Source organism: Seriola aureovittata, chromosome 14, assembly GCF_021018895.1.
Source record: "Seriola aureovittata isolate HTS-2021-v1 ecotype China chromosome 14, ASM2101889v1, whole genome shotgun sequence".
NCBI classification, from domain to species: Eukaryota; Metazoa; Chordata; class Actinopteri; order Carangiformes; family Carangidae; genus Seriola; species Seriola aureovittata.
The window spans coordinates 18,447,707-18,465,891 of record NC_079377.1 but is presented as its reverse complement, the minus strand read 5'-3'; the positions used below and the strand labels follow the sequence as shown (position 1 = coordinate 18,465,891).

Sequence of the window (18,185 nt, the reverse complement as noted above, 5' to 3'; positions counted from 1 at the left end):
GAAGTCTGCTTGTCTGTCATTCCTTGATTATTTATATTCCTTTAGTCCATGGTACATCGATTAAAAAAATCAAAATGGTTTTTCATAAGTTTTCCAAGTTACCAACATTGTAATATGAAGCCCATTGCAGACTATCCAGCGACTTAATTCACATCACTTCTCTCTACATTTCAACTATTTTCTCCTCCTCCGGCTGCTTGACTGTTTTGCTTAGCTCACGTAGCTACAAAGTGTGGTCTTCCTGCAAGTTCCTTTCAGTACCTATGTGAAAAACCAATGACGTAATTCTTTCAGTGAGAGAAAGAACTCCTATTGGTTACTGCCCTTGTCAATCATTGTACCTTGAAGACAGGCATGTGTCCTGTCAAATGAGACCAAACAAGGTTTTGGGTTTTTCATGGGTTTTAGTCCCATGCTACACAAACATATTTTCAGAAACTAGAAGATGTTTTCAAATTATATCTCATCAATGCATTTTGGCATTACAGTTCATCTATTATAAGCTTTTTCTTTTGAATATGAAAATGTATGCAAATAACATAAAAAAGTTCTTCTCTCAAGTCTTTCTCTCAACTTACATAGTAAACAAATTTTTGGCGTCTAATCTAGAAAAGTACTATACAAATACATTTTCTTTACTTTTAATTCCTTGTTTACTTATTATTGATCCAGAAAATGACACAAACAGCAGAAGATACTGAATTTTGAGTAAATGTGTATTTGACTCATTAAAATAACTGCTGTAGCCTTGTGACCTTCACACCTTCTCTCTCTCAACCTTATTGATCCAAATTATGGAGGTTCTGTTTTGCAATTAACTATTAAGTTAATTAGCTTAAAATACTGATATGTCAATAACAGTTTAACTGGCATCATTTAATAATGCATAATAATATAAATAACACTGTACATTACATTAAAATTAAATAGGGTACACATTATGACTATGATTGTATTTAAAGATGAATAATTAATGGAAAAAGAAAATACATATTGTTTAAATCATCACACATTAGAAAATAAATACATCCGTGACCCAACCCTGGATAAGCAAAAGAAAATGGATGGATGGATACTTCCCCTCACCTCACCACGCTGACGTAGCAAGTCAGATTTTATCCATGTGTATGTCACACTGAGGGAAAGAGGGAGAGAGAAACAGAGAGAAGCTTTGACTAACATGTCTTCAGACTGTTGCATTATGGTTTATTGCTCAGGTTGTTGTTACACCTGCATCAAGTTTTTTCGTGATTTATAGTGATAATCAGTCATTGGCCGGTGCTTGTGCCTTGAAAAAACAACATTGTTTTGTCTTAGACTAGCCTAGTTCCCATGAGTGCTGGCAGAAAGGAGCCCAGTCAAGATTAGGCTAATTTTAATGTATGAGCAGAGTGAGGACATAAGTCATTCCAAGTCAAAGGGCTTTAGTCAGTGAAGTCACAAGTCAGTGGTGTTTAAGTCCAAGTTGAGCTGCAAGTCTTTTATGAATTTGTCAAGTTGCATCTATATTCATTTGATTCATGTCATGTGAATCGAGTCCACACCCTGATATGCATTGCTTTGCACAGATATTTCTCCCTATATATGGTCATACCTGAATTATATGTACTTACACTGGTGTGGAGATAGATAGAGAGAAAGAGGGAGAGAGAGAGACAGAGCTGTCTGCTAACATGAGTGCAGCTCCACCACCTCTCCCTCTCTCTGGGTGCAGCTTTGTGTGCCATCAAAGGCCCTGAGCAAAGAGACATGAGCCTTAATTGTTGTGCTTTATCAGGGGAATAAAGGCGGGATGGGCATCAATTTAGGACGCCTTTATTAGACTACAAAGTGTGACAGACTGACGGAGAGATAATTGGCAGAGAGGGGAAAGGAGGATGGGATGAAAGAGGAGAAGGACGGAGAGACGAGGAGGAGAGGGGACGTGGATGGAAGCGTATTTGATCAGGCAGTTATGGAGCAAAGAGGAGCAGAAGACTCAGAGGACGGTGAAAGGAAACTGAACCAGATGAGCTCGCTCTTTTGGTTGAAGCTACGCAGCTTGTTTTGCAAGAAAGAAAATTAGTCCCTCCATCCATAACTTCACAATTTTCATCTGAGTTGTTTTGTAAAAAATCCAAAATATTCAACATTTTGTGGAAAAAAAGTGTCACAAATTCAGTGCTCAGTTGTAAAAAGTGCTGGATCTGGATTTAATCATTAAAAATGTATCCCATACTATATCTTAGTATTTCTAAAATTTTAATCCTCATTACTACATTGATTTATTCAGTAATCTTATGAGGGACGTGGACTTTAATTTGTCAAATGGTTAATAAACAAATGAAATGTTTGCCACAAAGCTCGGACGTTTCACAGTTAAATGTCTGTCCTTGACGTGAAGGATTTCCTGAATTTAAATGTTTACAGAGTTAAGAGTCAGATATTTGTTGGGGTGTCATATGGTATTTTAAGGCTTTGTGTAGTGTCAGGATGCACAGCTTTCCTGCACTCCACAGCTTGTTAATGTGACAGGATAATGTTGGCCTCCTTCTATTACATCTGAACTAATGTGTTTGTCTGATCATACTGTGGCGATATGAGGACTGTAAAACAAAAGCTTAGCATCATTTCCAATCTGTCCGCTACACAACACACTAATTACATCATTTAGTTTTGATGCATGTTGACTAAAAATATTACTATTTTATTCTTTTCTATTCGGTTCTACTTAGATCAGTTGTTGAGTTCACACTCTCTATGTTACACTGTCATTCCCACAAATCACACACACACACACTCATCATTCCTGAGTTCACACACTGACTGTGCAGCGCCGAGCCCCCGTCCCTCTCCTCTGCTCTCCACCCCTGACATGAATATATGAGTGTTTTTATGTGCGCAGTGAAAAGGCGTCGCTGAGTTAAGTGGCCTTGTTGTATTCTGCTCTAGCTCTAACGGCTTCCAGTGGGGGGTGTGGATGAGAGGGGTGGTGTTGGTGTTGGTGGTGGGGGGGTGGATGAAGGAGAGGCCTGCAGCACCATGCCTAATCAGCCTTTCTCGCCAGGGTCAAGACTTTCTGTCTGGGTCCGCGGTGCTCCCTGCCACCGAGGACTCGCCCATTCAAGCGCACAATGTCCCTGTCAGTCCCGACAACACTTCCTGCCTCTGCTGGCTCCAGCCCTCGCAGGGATACACAATATTTCACAGCTCCCAACAATGGCCTGTCTGCCTGCACCCACCATATGGTTACTATGGGCCACAATATTGACACACATCACTAATTATTCAAAGAGCTGAGAGAGTGAGAGAGAGAGCTGAGGATAAGCGAACTGAGGGAGGCGTCTGTCGGTCAGTTTTCTCTCCGTAATGTAATGTGAGATTACACTCTGCCTTACACAAGTGTGTATGCAAACAATAACGGTTTATTTATATTGGTTTATTATTGTCATCACATTTTAAACTGTCTTTGCTCCAAATGCATAGTATCCTTTAATTTCAGCACAAACTCAGCATTAAATCTGACAGTATAAAACTGCCAGCGACCCAATAATACATGAAAAATGACACAGGTGCTTATAAACATTTAAAAAATCTTTAATCATACTTACTCAGCAGATCATTTTAGGACAATTCCAGGTTGTAAAAAACGTGAAGTAATTTTATTCTGATGTTTAGTTTTGTTCTTGTGCCTTTTTCATTGACAGTGTGTGTAAATCACTGACAATATCAATAATTCAGTTTAAAAAATGTATTTCCAAAGAAACATGTCTACACGTGTAAATGAGATACTGTGTTAAAGCCCCAATATTAACACTTTAAACTGGTTTCCACAGCTTGTCTAAACCTGATGTATAAATAACAATAAATGTTAATCTAAATAAAAGATGCTCCAGAGGGTGAAAAACCAGATATGTTCATAGACAATATAATATACTAGTAACACAAAGAAAAGTAATTAGAGTTTGGGATGTGAGAGGATGTGATCCATATTGACCGTGCTTTGTGTGAACAAGAGGAGGACATCTGGGCTACAGTCTATAGGCATCCAGCACACCTCTGTCCAACATATGTCTGCTCTTATTCCCACAGGAGCTTCCTTCTGGGGCGGGAAATAATATAACACCATTAACCCTTGTGTGGTGTTCGGGTCTGTGGGACCCGTTTTCATTTTTTATCAAAAGAAAAATTATATGGTTAAGTATTTTTTCAAACCCAGACTCATTGGCCTTGGCTCATTTTCTGTGAAGAATATTTATCAGAACACATTTTCAATGACCACACATTGTACACCCCCCCTACACATTTCTATTACATACAAGATGTTCGGGTCCACTGGACCCGGGGCTAATAAAAGTATGGAAATTGTTGTACCTTCACTCTGTCCTCCACCAGTCTGGGCCAGCTGTTAGTGTGTGTGTGTCTGTGTGTGTGTGTGTGTGTGTGTGTGGTGTGTGTGTGTGTGTGTGTGTGTGTGTGTGTGTGTGTGTGTGTGTGTGTGTGTGTGAGAGTGAGTGAGAGTGTGTGAATGTGAGTTTTGTGTTTCTGCCACTGCCATTCCCACACAAGGTTGCAACATTGTTGCAAAATTCAAGTACCAACACCTGTCTGCTCTCACATTCCCGTACATCTTACCCTCTGTATTGCGGGAACCAATCTTTATTTTCTCATAGTCTATCCCAGATGCAAATTGGGGGCGGGACACTATAAATATAGCTTTGCCAGTGTGGTTCCTTATCACAACTGATCAAGATGGCCAAAAGATTCTCTGTTCAGAGGGCCTTGCAATTGGTTTTTGAAGAGAGTGAAGCTTTTGATGATGATGTAGGCCTGGAGGAAGAGGTTTCAGAATGTGAGGATCACATTACTGAAAATTCAGAGTCTGACAGTGACTTAGAAGAAGCGTATGAGATTGAGCATCAGCTAGCTCCAAAACAAAGATGCCATTTAGGGGCCACTGCCCCTTTAGGCAGTATATACCATCTACACCTGCAAAATATGGTATAAAGATCTGGGCTGCCTGTGATGCCACTTCCTCATATGCTTGGAACTTACAAGTCTACACAGGGAAACCTGATGGACCCTCGTGTGTTGTATAGGCTGGTATGAAAAGGCAATGTGTTCAATGGGGCTGATGTGTTGTCTAAACTGACATGGTTACTATATGTGTTCAGCTTGTGTTGTGTAAACTGACCTGAATTTGTTAACCTCCTAAGACCCGAGCTCTATACTTTGCTATATAGGCTGATTGGGACCTGAGAAAAATGATGTCCACATATGAGGACATTAGTTTTAAATTTCGATTACTGAGTGGCAGTATAATATCCTCATATGTGGTCACCAGGCCTTTGTTGAGAAAAAGTTAGTATTGTGGTCTAGAGAACCCAAAATGTGAGGTCCACATATGTGGACGCCAGGTCCTAGGAGGTTAAATTTCAAATGGTGTTCAAATAAATGAAAATCAATAGTTACAAAAAAACCTTGCTTCATTTGTAAATTTGTTGAATTTTTTCCAATCATATCTTGATTGTTATTGATTTTCTTTTTTTATTACATTTTATTAAAAAACAAACAAAATCGAGTAGCACTTTAATTTGTAAGTGTGATCTAAGAAAGGTAAAGGGCAAATATTAACCATAAAAGTAAATGCTGTTTACTGTATATTGCTTGTAATTGAGATGAAGTAAACATCTGTTAAGTATTTTAATAGAAAATTGTTTGATTGTGTTGAATTAAACCCCAACAAATGCAGCGGGTCCACCAGACCCGCCAACACTGGCTGAGTAACAAAAATATGAACATCACACAAGGGTTAAACGATGTGATCTTTGAACTGCCGGGATGCATAAGTAGCTGGTACTTAACTTGTGTAGGTACTATATTTTAGGAACGGTGTAGTCCTTGAATATAAGACATTTGCCAACATAATCTCCACAAAAATATTTCAAACCAGTGTAGGATACAAAGAGAACAATATGACAGACTGCTTGTATCCTACAGAGGAAGAAGCACACAGGACAATTTAATTAATCATGTAACATATCCAGACAACAGCTTTTACTTTTCCAAGCGTCTCACACTGCTGTCCAATGCCTGTGTCCTGTATGTTACGACGTACAGTAAAAAAAAAAAAATACAATTGTTTGCTTCATCCTCACCCTGGAAAGTTAGTTAATTACCCGTTGTCTGCTCTACTGTGAAATTGTTCTCTGATTGTTTAATTGAGCTTCAGTTGCTGTTCCAGTGTGTTATTATGGTTTACCTAATGTTGAACACTATCTGTGAAACACACTGCACTGAATCACTTTTTTTCCATCACAGCCTTGGCAGGAGGGAAACTTATTTTCAGAATGACTCAACTACATTTTCTTGTTTTCAAATCTTAGAATTAGTTTTAGATCCAGCAGATTTTGCAAACTTTCCACATTTTGGGTCATTAAACTGCACTGTCAAAAGAATAATAATTATTGTAATGTATCATGAGGAGGGGGGTGCTGTAAGCCACTAAAAACAACTTGCACCTGACATCTTTGGGGAGTGAGCTGCTGCACAGCATCCTTTCACATTCAAGAGCAAGACTTATGATTTTACAGCGGTGCTTTGAGCTAAATGCTAATGCCAGCATGTGGTAATATGATGATGCTAGCATGCTAATGTTAAGGAAGATACCATGGTACCATGTTCACCATCTTAGCTTGGTATGCTTGAATGCCAACATTTGCTATTGGAACTAAATGCACAGTACAGTTGTGGATGATGGGGACTTCTTTACTTTGCAGGCAGTGGGTCATAATTGAAAGACAAATGTTGGTGAAAAGTCAGGATTCAACCTGAAGGGACCATGAACACCTGCACCAAATTTCACAGCAATCCATCCAGTAATAGCTGAGAAATTTCACTCAAAACCACAAATGCCAACCTGATGGTGGTGCTACAAGATTTCTTTACAAAATCTTGTGCCAAACCATCCAATAGTTGCTGAGATATTTCACTGAGTAAGTAAAAGCTTTGACTTGGGATCACCACAGTCAGAGGGATTCATCCCCTGCTGACCATGAATGTCAGTAGAAAATTTAATTGAAATCCATGCAGCAGATGTTGATGGTATCTAGGTGATATCTCAGTTTAGACCAACATTGCCATCCAAAATTTAGAAGTATGTATATATATATATATATATATATATATAAAAGAAAATTAACAGTGACGTGCCATCTATGATATTAGATTTTGTTATATTTAAAGAATACATTAGTCAGGATAAAATGCTGCCATTCCAATTGTACTCACTGATATGAATGGAAACCACCAGCTGCTGTTTGACCTTAGCCACAAGCATAAACAGGAATACACTCATACACCTCCTACATTGTCTTCCCAAGAAGTCCCATTTACAACCCTCTCTCCTGTCCCCATCACTTTCTCTCCTGGCCGGCTCTGGCCCATCTCTCACCATCCCCGGCCCTCGTACAAGCTACAGTCTGTCCCAGCCAGGCCCCCATTCTGCCCCCTGAGTGGTGGGAATGTACTCCTGTGCAGCAGGCCATGACAGGCCCATGTTGGGACAGGCCTCAACGCTCCACTCCACAGAGCAATTGATTGACAGCCCTCACTGAGGGAGGTGGGATTCCTCTTCTGTCAGTCAAAATGCCGCTGGAGATGAAGATGCGATGGAAGGGATCGTAAAGACTTGTGACATGTTATGAGCCAGTGTTTCCTCCTCTCCTCTCCTCTGCTCTCCCCTCCTCTCCTCCCAGGTCCTTAGCAGCTAGGTAAAGTTAGCTTGTTGGCTGAGGGTGAAGGTTGCCACAGGTCCAGATGTTCCTGAGGTTTCTGATCCCTCTCGCGGCTCGCTGTGATGTGCTGTGCCACATCTGTCTGGGCAGAGGTGTGCCATATTGCTTCCCATCTGCCACATGGCACACACACACACACACACACAGAAACAGAGGCACACACATGCAGCGTGCCCAGAAACTGCCCATTTTAACCAGGGCCATAAATAGTGTAATTCATGGGTGTGAAACAGCGGGTTTTTAAGAGCGCTCAGAGGAACGGAGCGGAGCTGGAACCTTTGGCAGCTGACGGACAGATTTTCTGTTCCTGGTAGCCACATGAAACTCTGTGAACTGCACACTGAACACAGTGAGACAGAGAGGCAATGAAGACCTTCTGTTGCAAGAAAATGAGAGTCAACCCATCTTTGTCTTTTTCTTTCTCTCCCTCTGAATTTCTCTGTCCTTGTGCGTCTCACCATCTGTCTCCTCTCGCTCTGTAGCTCTGTCTCAGTCTCACTCTCTGTCTCTCCGCTGTCCTCTTTTTTGAGCCAGGGGGGCAGTATGCAAGTGAATGTCACCCCTTTCCCAATGTTACATAGGGGAAATTGACTCCTTAGCCTCGGTGCTGTCGGCAGCCATATGCTGATGTTTTCATATTCCAGAGAAATGAGGAGAGGGAGTCATAAAGACTGCTAAAGTCAGAATTACAACCCTGGCTACCACTGGTGAGGAGAGGAAGAGGCCCCTTCTGTCACAGCACAAGCGCTGTTAAAGCCCCAATCCCTCAGTCCTAGAAGGTGCCATGGGCTTCTGAAGTGCCACATTAACACTGGCTTTTCATCGAAAGTTGGACTTCTTTTATTTATTTATTTATTTATTTTTACATTGCTCCATTGGCAGGTGATTCAGTCTTATTCATGGCTTGTGTGGCACCATGTGTAGCTTCACTTTCTGATCAAACATTCACAGCCGGGTGGAGGACGAGGCGCAGTTTAGTTGTTCTGCTGATTGTGGCTTTAAGGGGACATCACTGTCTTCCTCTGCACGGACCGTGGAGCTATAGGCAGCGTTTCCAGCTTATCTATATTTCATGCTTTTATTTGCTCTCAGCGTTTAATTAGGCAGTTAGCAGCTCGTTAAATTCTGTTGAGAGCAAACTTTTACCTCGTTGCAAAGTTGTGCTGATGTTGAGCTTTTCCAGGCGATGGAGGATTTTGATTACCTTGCATCCGGAGTGTCATAAGTTATTATTGAGTTATGTTGTCTGTGTGGTTTAGCACCTCATTTTTTTTCAGGGAGAATATTCTCTTCTGACATTTTATTCTTCTTATTGAGACAGATGGAGGAATAAATAGTTGTTAAGGAAACCAGAGTCTCTTTTATACCACGGATCACACTAGTTTGAAGGAATTCCAATTTTTTTTGTTTCATTGTTGTGTAAATATACAAGTTTGGACCCACATTGTATAATTAAACATGGTATTTATGGTCGCAGCGCCCAAAAAGCAAGAATTTAGCAATTATTAAACTTGCAGTAATTCATTGTTGGGGCAGTAGAAATAGGTTGTGAATACCTTTTAAGTTCATATGTAGCCACAGTTGCCTATTGGCCTATTTACACATCCCATAGATGTGTTAATCCGATACTGATGAGAGTTGATCTGTGAGTCGTAAAACCAAAACGATGAGCTGAAAGATGCTAAAACGCTCTACAGAGACGAGAGCAGTTGCAGAGTCGGGTGAGAATTCTCTGTGGGTTCTTCACGAAGATGAGTCTTTCCACATTTCATGTAATTGTTTGATCCATTGCTATTATAAATATATTGATTATAGCCATTTTAAAGGATGTATATCTATTGTGCACTTGAATACACATTTTTTTTAATTTGACTTCTCGCAAGGTCCTGAGTAACCCAAATGTTTTCCAACCGATTTTTACAAAAGTTTTACAACCATAGTTTCCCAGTACATCAGGGGTTGGATCTCAAACCACACCCAGTGCAAAATGTATATGCATTGCTTTTATATTTTCCAGCACAGAAACATGCACAATGGCCTATTTAAAGTAACTCTCTGTTACTGTTGTTAAAATTACCTGGACTCCATCTCTTGCCCCTGGAGCAGGTTGTTATTCTGGGTGTGGTGTCCTTTCTTTGCTTTGGTGTTATGGGCCACTGTTAGCAGACGGCCTTCCAAATCAAACTGCCAGCCTGCTGCTCGTAATGAAATGACAAAATGACATGTGTTGACCCCTGATATAGCAGAGAGCACTGCTTCCCTCCATGTCTCGGACTGCAACAAATTTCCAACGTGAAGCCTGTCAGTGGACCTCAAGGTCCCATGTGAGCCAATCAGGGTTGTTATGTAAGTGTAGGCTGTTTGAAAATGACGGTGGCCGGCCACTCAGAAATGGCTTGTTGCTGATAATCGGTGGCGTGGCGTGGTGCGGCGTGCGGCTGACAGATGCCTGCTCCAGCTGGTACAGGGGGGGTTTATCGCCCGGTTGGAACGCGGGTCCTCACACCCCTCCACTGTGCTGGCCACCGTCGCCGTGTTTAATGAGTCACGAATTGCCTGTTTGTCTTCTGCTCCCTGCTGTTTCTGCACTCCCCCTTCCAGAACAATCCCTGAAACACATGCTGCTGCGGTCCGCAGAGCAGCCAGACAGGCAGGCTCAGCCAAACTGTTGTAAAGAACAAAGTTGTCATTTTTTATTTCTTCCTTTTTTTGTCATTTTTTTCTTCTTGGGCGTTCATCTAAGAGAGGGATGGGTTGTTCTGTAATAAAGCTGCCTTTTCAGATGCTGTGCCTGACCTCGCCAATATGGCTACCCCGAGAAACCAGTACCCATTTGAAGCCCCTGACAAACACATAAATGGCTCTATAATTGGGCCGCTTTGTTGTGCTAGGCGCTGGCTCGTCTGAAAGTGCCGTTCGACACTTTGTGGTAAATGGAGTTACATTATGACAACACATGGCAGTTGCTAAAGGAGCAGAAACTGGCACACTGATAAGACATAAGCAGGTGGTGTTGACACAGAAATGGTTTGTTTTAAGTCATTAGAAAACCACAATTTGAAAAAAGAAAAGTTTTCCGCGACAACTAAGCAGATCACAAATTCATCTTCAGGCCAGCGACGGAGCTGTGTGACTCGGCGAGAGAGGGAAGGATCTGCCTCGCAGTCCAAGTAAACACACAGAGACGCTTGGATGACCATCAAATGGAGCATGCACACACACATTTACACACTCACAGAAGGGGTGTTTGTAGCCTGTGTTAGGGGATGTTCTGCAAGCTGCCCAGAACTTTGCCTTAATCTCACCTGTTTAATCTGCAAGGCTGGGCAACAGTTTCTGTAACAGGAACAGGTGGCTCAAACAACTGCTGCTGGACAAACTAAGAGACACCATTCTGTAAGAGCTGATTAAAGCCCCAATCACATTTTTGAGCATATTAATTGGAAATTTTTTAAATAAATTTTAGGAGAAATACTTTGATGGAGAAGAAACTTTTTCACGCTTCTTAGTAAAAAAAAAAAAAAAAAAAAAAAAAAAAACTAAAGAAAAAACATTCATGATGGGTTCACCATGAATGTTTTTTTCATTTGAAATTATTTTTGCTTCGTCTTGTTAAACCTAGTTAAACCTACCTGTGTCACTGAATAAATGCAAGACATCAGTAGGCTATCCAATGTCCCCACCTTTGGAAGATGAACTCACACACACACACACACACACACACACACACACACACACACACACAGTGGCTCAGGGTGTCTGATGATCACAAGAGGTGAGAAGTATCCATGGAATCTTGGCAGCGTCCGGATTCGGCCCAGTGCCGTGAAATCCTCATTCTGCGGGGCTGCTCTTTGTGGCTGGCTCTGGGTTCTCAGAGTGGCATTCTTCTCATTGTACAGGTCACCGAGACAGAGGCGGCCGGCCTGAAAAGATCCTCGGTGGGGGGAAACAATGGCTTAAGGCAGCCCATAAATGTCTCCTGTTCAGCTTCGGCCCATTGACTCTTTGCCTCCCCGCCAAGCAGGGCCCTGTCAGACCAGCCCCTCTCTCTAACAGCTTAATTAGCAGAAAGAACAACAATGTCCGAGCCTGTTTTGACTGAAGCAAAAACAAGGAGAGACCCCAAAGCTGCTCTCTCCGCCTATCATTGTCCCGGTGCGGCCCGAGATAACAGAGCTCCGACTTTTCTGTTCAGCTTAGTACAACTAAAACAACATTCCTACACTGTTCCGTGAGGAGCATGACGACCGGCTGATGGACAAGCGAGGGGGGAGTCCTCGGCTCTGATCATGTGTGCTTCAGGTTTAAAAAGGCGGGGTTCGGATTTATAGCTGTGCTCTTATGCTAATTTTACAACTGCTACCTTTGACACAGTGTGTTAGTTGGTATGTTTTGACTGTTTTCTGTGAATTTACGGCTCTTGATAACCAGAGATGCTGAGCGATGTGACCTCCACATTCCAGCGGGATGAATCCTTCACCGAAAGCTGTCCGACTGAAGGCTTTGCTCCAAACTCAATATGATTTTCATTTTTCATGATAATGGTGATGGTGATGATGATAATGCAGTTTGCATTATGATGCTAATGCAAGTTCCTGGCGTCATGGGGAGCGCTGTGTGAGGAGACACTGCACTGGTGTCCACCACGCTGGCTTTGAACCTTCTGTTGCCCTTCGATGTCTGACTGACTGATGGATCGTGTCTGTCTGACTGAAAGACAGTGTCTGTCTTTCACTTTGTCCTCCTACTTCTGTGTTGCTGTCAATCAGTTAGTTTGATTTGATTTTTGTTGGTCAGCCTTTTTCCCGGTTAAGACTCTCGCATCTTTCCATGTCCCATCTCATTCACACTCCGTGTCCCGGTCCTGCTTTGGGAAATTTGACCCTTTGGCACCTCTTCATACTTTGACATTTTTTTATCTGCCTGTCCCATTAATCTCCCTGTCTGTTTGAGCCCCATCTTTCCATATCCCCGCTGTCATTCTTTGTTTCGTTTCTTTTATCTGCGGTTCACATCAAACACTGGCACCAGATTGATTCTCATGTGAACAAGGCTGCAGTAGGGGGCCAGGGACCTCTTCCCCGGGCTTTGAAGCTCCTTCCCATCCCGCTCACTGCTTCTCGGACCCCCTGCCCAAACACACACACAAAAACACACACCCTTCCCACTCCCACTACCCTGTCCCCCGTGGAAAATTTAAAAACATACCGACTTTTTTACTCATCATGTCCGAGGCAAATTAAACCCATTTCCGCAGGTTTTCTTTTCATTGTGTTAAGAAAATCAGCCCGACCCTCGGTCGCCATAGTGATTTACCTGGCCACACAGCCGTGTGTGGGAAATTAGTGTTGTGCTGGTTGTGCAAGGTGTTCAAGTACCAGGCATCACATTTGTCCTATGATCAGTAAGCATGTGTGCATCCATAGATAAGAGTCTAACGCCACACTGGCAGCACATGTCTAGGAAGCTTTTCAATTCATTCGCAAGGCTGGGACCATCATTAGTCGGAGACCTGGAAAGGTTTGAGTCAGTGAGGAGCAGCAGGTCACTGAACCCATTCCCTCCACAACACACTGCAGACACACAGCTTTAAAATCAATACTGTTCACTATAACACTTTACAACAGATCACCTCTGTGTAACAGGTGGACTGCACTACCATCTTACTTACCGTCTATATTATGCTTTGACCGCATTTACTATACATTGCACTGTGCTGTTCTGATGTATATAGATTTTTTATTCTTAATATTTCATACTGTTTTTGATGTTTTTGTTCTATCCATCCATCTTCTTCTGCTTGTCCGGAGTCAGGTCGCAGTGGCAGCAGACTAAGGATATTCCAGACGTCCCGGCTCCTGGGGGATCCCGTTGCGTTTGCAGACCAGGTGGGTTATTTAATCCCTCCAGCGAGTTCTGGGTCTGCCCTGGGGTCTCAGATAGATAGATGGATAGATCACTGTCTGATAACACTGTCTGTGGGAAAAATTGAGAGGACTTTTACTTCCCCAACCAGGGAAGCCCATAATAGTTCCTACTTTGTGCCTCTATAACATGGAAGTGAATGGAATGTCATTTGTGTTTGTGTGGTGGTGATTATTTTGGTGGATACTTGTTCTTCAATCCTTCATTATTAATGGAGAATTAGATTTTGGTAAGAAAAGAGAAATTTTCAAACAATAATTCTCCTCCAATGAGGGAAGTGGGGAAAAAGAGACACAGGCTTTTATCAAAACTGCACCACCAGTGTGAAAATATTCATTTCTGTAGTTACAGGGGAATGACCCTTTAATACAAAGCAGAAATAAATAATCAATTAACCAGCAGCAAGTAACAACAAGTAACACGATAGCTCACTATAGCAGTGGGTGTGTGGGGCTTTAGTCCAGTGTCACTCTTTGCATTTAAGGCACTTAATACTTGCACTGTGTAATTAGGTTTCAACCATGTATTTTTCGTAACGGCTACATTTTTGTTTACTTCCATTTTTCCTGTCACTGAAGAGTTAAAATTTATCATCATAGTTTCGTACAAAGAAGTTCGATGACTATGACCATTATATACGTAATGGTCATTGTGTTGATTTTACACCTCTTGTCTAGCCAGGGCTTTGATGAGCCGTCAATAAATCCACCGGAAACAAGTGTTGTTGTGACTGTTTTTTTCACATGGACGGTCAACCATGAAGTTCAGCCCTGGGACAGCCTTGTGCCTCACTGCGCCAGTATTGTCAATTTCCTGACTGCGTGAAGACGTACAACCCACATAACTTATTTTTTTAACAGCGAGGCCCTTTGAGAGTGTCCGTGGCTGAACCATATTTAACCTTTCTGTGTCAGACCACCCGCTAGTGGCTGGGCCTCTAGTGGCCCTTTCACCACCTCAGTGGCACCGACAAGCTAGCTGAATATGATATAGAGCTGGACCGCAGACGAACCGCACAATTTATTCCCCACAAAACCCAAACATCTTTAGAAGATGCGTTGTGTGCTGCTTGACAAAGGCTCTGTAGGCCACAATGCCTCAGCAGCAGTATAAATTACCTTCAGTTTGAGGTGGTGGGTTTTATGTAGAGAACGTCTACACCATGTTCTTCCCATGATAAAAAAAAGCACTTTTTCCCAGGTTATGTCACACACAGGGGGTCTAGCTGAGTGAGTAGAGGGGGAAGCAGAAGCTATATAACTGATTTTGTCGTTTTTGGTTGGGTTTAGTTTGGGAGCTGTAAGATCACAAAAAGCTAAAAGTGACATCTTTAAATGGTGTATTGCTTTGTCTATTAAGTTGCCAGTAGGGCAGCAACCAATGATTATTTTCATTCTTGATTAATCTTTCGATTATATTCACATTGAATCAATTGATTGTTTGGTTAATAAAATGTCAGAAAATAGTGAAAAATCCTTCTCATAATGTTCTAAGGCCCAACCTGACATCTTTAAATTGCTTGTTTTGCAAGTTGTTTCCAAAACAAATGGGCAAAGATTACTCAAACGGGGGTAAATAGTGCATTTATTGGGGACTATTGTCAGCTGTGGATTAATACACATTTGGTGCTTTAGTGAGTATTTACAGCAGCAGGACGTTGTGTGTGTAACTGATTCAAATTAAACTACAGTGCCCATGTTCATCGTGAAACATTGTGGCTCAGTTGTATGTTTATAATTGTTTTTGGACAACAATGCAGCTCTATGTCACAGAGGAACAGTGTTGGCCATGTTTGAAAGTGCCATTAGTTACTCATACATATGACTCAATGAACAAAATAATGTTTCTTCACCGATCGACAGCAAAAGAAATGACATACATTACTTGTTACTTACTTTCATTACTCACCCCAGCTGCGTCAAATGCCTTTAACAGCGGCAAAGCCTCCAACCTGCCTACGTTTTGCAGGAATTTATTAGCTAGTTAGCTTAAAGTGGTCAGGTTGACTTCATGAAAAAAAAACGCAGCTTTCTCATTCATTTGAGTGGAGCTAGTCCATGCAGCACGGGGCGTCATAGCAACAATAGTGGATCATTCAGCAAAACAGATGGACCAGGCTCAGTTTTTGCTGCAATGCAACATCATCCAGCAAGACGCAGCATTTCCCAGTCTAATGTGCGCAAGCAAACGCTCCTGATGAATAACTTTGTAACATGAATGTATGCTCATTGTTTACCTCATGATCTGACGAAAGATGAAATAGTTGCCTTTGAGTGAACTTTTCAGTATTACAAACCTCAGCGCAGTGTTTTGGCGTCTGATATACCTTTAAATGCAATAATCTGTTACTTCCTGGATGTACAAGATTAGCATGCCAGCTAAGAGGACACAAAATGTAAATAGAGCCTCATCGCCTGTATCAACCTACCATGTATCGGATCGGTCTGTTCACTTGACACAGAGGGACTAACTAATTGATATCAACCCACCACCTAACTCCCAGTCCGACGGTAAACGAGCCAACCCTCAAAGTGTAGAGTAACAGAGTATAATCCTTACACAGCTCAGTTTTCACAAAGAAGTGGGTCGTCAATGATCCACGCTTCTTGTTATAAAAGTGATCTAATCTTCCAGTTTGATTTTGATTCATCAGTCAGTCTCAGTCTCTGACTGTTTTCACTCTCTGGCTCCTCCACTGCGTTGCCTTGTCATGACCTTTGCCGATTGACACTCAGCAGTCCCAGATGACTAGAGGACTGCCGAACAATCCCAGTAGGTTAATAATTACTCCGGGCTCACAGTGAAGGAAGCCTGACCCCAAGCACAGCACAGCAAGGCATGGGCAGCCCACGGTACTGCTGATAAATGAACGACAGCTACTGTGGCGTCCCTTGTTTGTTTGTGTTTAAAGGGAGAGCGGGCAACATGACTTCAAAGTGTTCCCATCAAAGACCTTGGGAATGAGTGGGGACGTGTGAGTATAGGTTTGAAGTCGAAACACATTGGGAAGTAATTTAAAGATAATATTACCACTCTGCAGCATCACAGCTCCAAAAACTATTGTAGCCATCAGTGTCCCAAAGCACAAATCAATGATCTGACATATTTGTCTTATTATTACAACTGATGGATGTGGCTAAAAAAAAAAAAGGACATTTTTCCAACAGAACCGACCCCGATAATGAAATCGCCACAATGACTTTAAATTTCCTTTGCATGTGTGTCCGACAGAGAGGATACAGCACAGAGATGGCAGAGCTGCGTGGAGAGAGAAGAGAAGAAGAGAGAAAGTCCAGCAGAGATGAAATGACAGCGCGACGCAGAGGCAGCGAGGCACAGGCCGTGGCTTTTCTCAGAGATGAACATTAATAATATGACTCGCCACAATGGAAGCACTGAGATCAGAGAGATCACCTCCATTGTCCCACCGTCTCCTACTGACACCCACCGCTCTGGTGAAGGAAGAATAAGAAGAATAGAGGCGAATAACCTGGCCGCTCACCATGCCCCTCTTTTTAAAATACATAATGGCCTGTGCTCCTCCGCTTTGCCTTTTTAAGTCTGTGATGTGTTTCGCCGTGATGAGCAGAGATGTAGAGGTAAGGGCCATGTGTCAGCTCAAAGTCAACATTGACTTATGGTGGAATTTCAGTTGAGTTATTGTGATCTCTGAATAGTTTTAACACATTGTAAAGTCATCCCAGCACTTTCAGGGAGTAATGCTTTTATTTTTTTAAACTTGTGGATGGATTTTTGCTATCCTTCTGTGTTATGTTCAGTTTATTTTCACATTCAAGCCAATCATCCCCAACACTTTCATTTAGCATTTATAAACACTACACAGACATTTCGTGAATGGTTTACACTACACTATAATATAGCCGTAAGCCGATATAAGGACATTTTCAGTGTTTGTATGAACAGTATTTATCAACTTATCCTATGAAGGCATGATTTAGTTTAACTATATTGTCATTCATTATGTTTACACACCACCTGCCCTAACCCTAACCTAGATAACAGATTTAAGATAATGTGAGGACTATATGTGAAGACCCTAGGGAAACCATTCATCCATCATGGCCTTTTGCTTTAAACAATGTTCACAAGTCTGAGGTATAACTAGGTCTTTTGATGAGATGCAAAATTAGCAGCGAGCAGTGGTTAAAGAAGAAACCAACTTTTCTCCTAAAAATGCATCATGTCTCAGTAGCTGATATGTCTAACATGATCTGTAAAAACATAATCTATAAAATATAGAAAATAACATCTAACTATAGCTAAAGTACAATAAAAGGTTAAATATGCTCCTCTGAAAGGTTTTGGAGTAGAACTATAAAGTATAATGGGAATACCCGAGTAAAGTACAACTATATACAAATACTATATACAATACTATGACAGCGAGATATTTACATTAGTATATTATTATAGATATTATATTTAAATCAGCAGAAAGTCGCATTAGCCGTTATAAAATGC

General features: G+C 41.7%; 1 long non-coding RNA gene across 1 annotated transcript in view; it reads left to right on the top strand.

The window, feature by feature from the left end:
* LOC130181284 (uncharacterized) overlaps positions 1–18,185 on the top strand; it is a 33,452-nt gene that overhangs the window by 9,651 nt on the left and 5,616 nt on the right. The window contains exons 3-4 of the long non-coding RNA XR_008829557.1: positions 13,593–13,666; positions 16,935–17,302. This is a non-coding gene — a long non-coding RNA (uncharacterized LOC130181284). The remainder of the gene's footprint in view (positions 1–13,592; positions 13,667–16,934; positions 17,303–18,185) is intronic.